Source organism: Salvelinus sp. IW2-2015, unplaced genomic scaffold (assembly GCF_002910315.2).
Source record: "Salvelinus sp. IW2-2015 unplaced genomic scaffold, ASM291031v2 Un_scaffold2509, whole genome shotgun sequence".
NCBI classification, from domain to species: Eukaryota; Metazoa; Chordata; class Actinopteri; order Salmoniformes; family Salmonidae; genus Salvelinus; species Salvelinus sp. IW2-2015.
The window spans coordinates 48,020-53,073 of NW_019943825.1; the positions used below are offsets into that span (position 1 = coordinate 48,020).

Sequence of the window (5,054 nt, forward strand, 5' to 3'; positions counted from 1 at the left end):
CTGTGTTCTATGTTTTGTATTTCTTTGTTGGTTGGTTCTCAATCAGAGGCAGCTGTCTATCGTTGTCTCTGATTGAGAACCATACTTAAGTAGCTCTTGCCCACATGGGTTTTGTGGGTAGTTGTTTTCTGTCTTTGTGTCTGCACCAGACAGAACTGTTTTGTGTTGGTCTATTTTTTGTTATTTTATCTTAGTGTTCTGAGTTAAAATAAATATCATGAACACGTACCACGCTGCGTTTTGGTCCGATCCTGACTACTCTTCATCAGACGAAGAAGATCATTATAATATGGCTCGGTTGGTATGAGCAATCTGAATACTAATTTTAAAAAAGAATGGGCAGATTGTTAAAAAAATGTATTATCTTTATTTATAATATTATGAATAGGATGTATACATATATGAAACCAACTTATTGCAGCCTTATTGCAAAAAATGCGGTGGCAAGTGAGAAGTGGACAAAGTAGAGAACTTGACTGTTAACCCTATATTAACAACCAAAATATGAAAAAACAAATAGAAATATTTGTTTTATTTGAAATGTTCATAAAGTTGGGAGATGTCCAATGTCACCAGGGTGTCTGGGGATATCTCTAACACAAATGTATGTATTAGGACTCATTATAACCAACTGCATATTTAATGTATAGTCATGAAATTAACTAAAATACTAACATGTACTGCCATGCAGTTAAATACTATCACATGTACAACACATACATAAAGCAATTAATTTTACTTTCATTCATTGTTCTTTCTCACATAAACAGCAGGTAGATTATTCTCATGAGATGGAAGCATTTCATTTCAATATACTGGACACTTCATTTCAAGATATTTTTGTGACTCAATCCCCACCATTATAAACAAGGCAAACAACCACATTTTTAGGGCTTACATCTGACACCAGCGTGGCCTGGGCAAGAGTGTCAGTGATTGGTCCCACTCACCCAGCAAATGCAGGACCTGGGGGGCCGGGGGGTCCAGGCAAGACAGGCAGTCCCTACCCCCCAAAAACACAAGAGAAGACATGTTGATTTTTGTACAMCTCATTTTGGCCCATTCTACCCCTCACCTTTCCATGCACGCAAATGGTCCCCAGTATGTTGCTGTAATACAGCTTGTGTTCTCAGTCAAGGTGCTTGGTAAAAAAAAAAGGGCCAATAAGGAAATATAAACTGCTGAAAGATGTCGTAAAGAACAACATAGCTAAAAAGGAACATATACATTTCTAGGTTAGACAAAATACAGCTAGGAATGTGTTCAGCTCAACATTAGCAAATTATTTACATGCAAATTGCGTTCTACTTGGAGATTCGGACGCTGTGGGCTACTTCAGTCAAGGTTTGGTCTTGAATACAAACATCTGTAATGGTTCAGGGTTGTTTATACTAGTGACAGGTGTAGTGGACTACTAGCTGAACCAGCCAGGATGATGAGGAAATATATGGCCTTTCAGTGGAGCGAAGAGAAGTGGACCCACCAGAAAAGTCTCCACAGCAGGATACCCAGAAGAAACCACAAAGCTGAAGATTGTGTGATATTATTGCTGAGCGCTCTAATGGTGATTATAGAGATGTGACTCAATAATATTGGTGCTGAAAGATATTGGTGCTTCAGAAAATAAATCTGCTGTCTATTTGAAATCTATCTCAGGCAGATACAACTAACTGCATTGGGCTGTATCAGGTGTGATAGTGCCGGGCTGGATGAAAATGCTTTCTTACTGTTTACTTGGAAACAAATGAGGAAACATGGTACTTTGTACTTACATAATAACTGCTATGTAACTGCTATGTAATTACAGTTGGTATTGGTTGTTAGATAACAACCAACATGTTTCAGAACAAAGTTGATACTGCATTTATTACTGTGTATTAGATGTCTATGTTTGAGGGCAGCTTGATGCAGTGGGACTAGATACACTGTCATTACTACTTAAATAGGCATCCATCTCACAGTTGCTGAATGATTATGGATCGATAAATGATTTGTAGTGAACCGCATCGTTTTAAGGAATGGATTTCTGAATACATTTTGCTTATGATTCAAACCTCATCAATCCTCATTCCTGTTAATCACTAATTAATGTGCAAATACCTTCCTCAACCATGAATGCTTATTGTCAGAAGAATCCATACACCTCCTACCCCTGGGCAACATCATCTAACATCACAAAGTTCACTTCCACTGCTATGCTGATGACACCCAGCTCTACCTCTCCACCCAACCCAACCCACCACTCCCCTCCCACCTCCTCATCAGCTGCCTTCAAGGCATCCAGAGCTGGATGAGCATGAACCTCCTCAAACTCAACATCAACAAGACAGAGGTCATGCCCATCGGCTCCAAATCCACTCTCTCCAAGCATCACCATAGATGGTTCCCCAGTCCCTCTGTAAACACAAGTTAAAAGCCTCGGTGTCTCCCTAGATAGTTCCCTCTCTATTCGAACCCCACATAAAAAGCAGCACCCGGCCACCATTCTTCCACCTCCGCAATGTGTCCAGGCTCCGCCGCTCACAGTCACACTCCAGCACCAAAACCCTCATCCATGCTTTTGTTACTTCCTGACCCAGTACCACTGTAACACTCTTCTCACCGGATCCCCACCAAACTCATCAATAGACTGGTTCTGAACTCTGCTGCCAGAATCCACACCCATACCAGATCAACTGAACACATCAAACCCATCCTCATCTATCTACTTTGGCTCCCTGTGCAATCTTGTTTTTCACTTTTTAAACACTCCTCCTCAGCTACAAAGCCCTCTACAACCTGGCACCCACCTACCTCTCTGATCTTCTCCCAGTCTATGCCCTCTCCCACTCCCTCCCCTCCTCCTTTGCTGGCCTCCTTGTCTCCCCCCATTCCACCTCTCCACCATGGGTGCCCGGGCCTTCAGCTCCTATTCCCAACCCTACCACCTTAAACCAAACCCTTACCCTAAACCGTGTACCCTACCACCTTAAACCAAACCCTTACCCTAAACCAACCCTACCACCTTAAACCAAACCCCCTTACCCTAAACCAACCTACCCGCAACCACCTTAAACCAAACCCCTTACCCTAAATCAACCCTACCACCTTAAACCAAACCAAACCCTACCCTCAACCAACCCTACCACCTTAAACCAAACCCTTACCCTAAACCGTGTACCCTACCACCTTAAACCAAACCAAACCCTACCCTAAACCGTGTACCCTACCACCTTAAACCAAACCCTACCCTCAACCAACCCTACCACCTTAAACCAAACCCTTACCCTCAACCAACCCTACCACCTAAACCAAACCCTTACCCTAAACCAACCCTATCACCTTAAACCAAACCCTACCTAACCAACCCTTCACCTAAACCAAACCCTTACCCTAAAACAACCCTACCACTTTAAACCAAACCCTTACCCTAAACCAACCCTACACCTTAAACCAAACCCAACCCTACCACCTTAAACCAAACCCGTTACCCTAAACAACGCCTACCACCTTAAACCAAACCCTTACCCTAACCAACCCTACCACCTTAAACCAAACCCTTACCTAAACCCAACCCTCACTTTAAACCAACCTTACCCTAAACCAACCCGACCACACCATAAAACCAAACCTTACCCTAAATCAACCCTACCACCTTAACCCAAACCCTTCCCTAAAGCCACCCTACCACTTTAAACAAACCAAACCCTTACCCTAAACCGCGTGTTACCCTTACCACCCTTAAACCAAACCCTTACCCTAAAACCACCCCTACCACCTTAAACCAAACCCTTACCCTAAACCGGGTAGCCTACCACCTTAAACCAAACCCTTATCCTAAACCGTGTACCCTACCACCTTAAACCAAACCCTTACCCTAAACCAACCCTACCCTACCCTTTTCATACCCTGTTCATGATAAGACACAAGGGTATCCCTGATGTTAGCCGTTATGAGGTGTCTCCTACAACAACAACAAAGATATAGGAAATATTAAATTGTAACATGGGTGTATGTAAGTGTTTCCTAGTCTTTCAACTAGAGCTTTCAGTCCTTTGGTCTAACTGACAGGGAATAAGCCTTTGTCAGCAAGACCAAAAGCCCTTGGTCAGGGTAGTAGGGGCCAGTCTTTTCATTATACTGCACTAACATAAATAACGTACTGCAGGTTACAATATGAAGCAGTAGAAACAATAAGGGGTCTTCCATGCCCCTGTTTTGGTAAAAAGCTATGGGGCTGGAGAAATGTTACCACTCTCAAATTCATAGACAGAGCTATGGATGTAAGGACTGACCATCCATGATATAGCTCGAGGCATACAGATATCTGTTATAACTATAAACAAGCTATAATGTTATTTATTCATCAGTATCATCATTTAACATCTCAATAATCAATGAAATTTACTAGCATTTCCTATTGGATCATAAGCGTTGGACTAGTTAACTGGAAGGTTGCGAGATCGAATCCCCGAGCTGACAAGGTAATAATCTGTCATTCTGCCTCTGAACAAGGCAGTTAACCCACTGTTCCTAGGCCGTCAATGTAAATAAGAATTGTTCTTAACTGACTTGCCTAGTTAAATAAAGGTAAAAAATATAAATAAATACAAATAAAATAAAAAATAACTGGTGTGTTTCCATGTCACCTACAGTACAACATCATACCCAACAGTCACTCATTATTCCATGATGTATTATTTTTTGTGTGTGAAATAACAAACTAAATACCATAGCAAAGATTTGAACCCTAAATACTTTTATAGAATTATTTTATTTTTTATTTATTTTTTTTTACTTCTAATGGCATTGAGATATGGCTTAATATGTTTTGTATATCCAGTCAACAGATAAATCAGCTGCCTTTTCAATAGAGAATATCTTGTTTTTTATTCTTCCTGAGTCGGAATGTCACATCATTTCCTGACTGTTTGCAGAATGCAGAGAAACAAGGTGGCCAGAAGGATTCTATGACCTGGGACTTTTATCTGATAAACAAGGCAAGCTAGGTCTCTGCTCTGGCCATCTTACTTCCTGGTGTGTGTCCAATCAAATGCCAGTTCTCTGTTGACAAT

General features: G+C 41.3%; 1 long non-coding RNA gene across 1 annotated transcript; it reads right to left on the reverse strand.

The window, feature by feature from the left end:
* Window positions 1–525: 525 nt before the first annotated feature.
* LOC139025325 (uncharacterized) lies at window positions 526–1,526 on the reverse strand. The gene is made up of 3 exons (XR_011476899.1): window positions 1,484–1,526; window positions 859–1,003; window positions 526–591 (listed from the first exon to the last, which is right to left on the reverse strand). It is a non-coding gene; the product is annotated as an uncharacterized lncRNA (long non-coding RNA).
* Window positions 1,527–5,054: the final 3,528 nt, after the last annotated feature.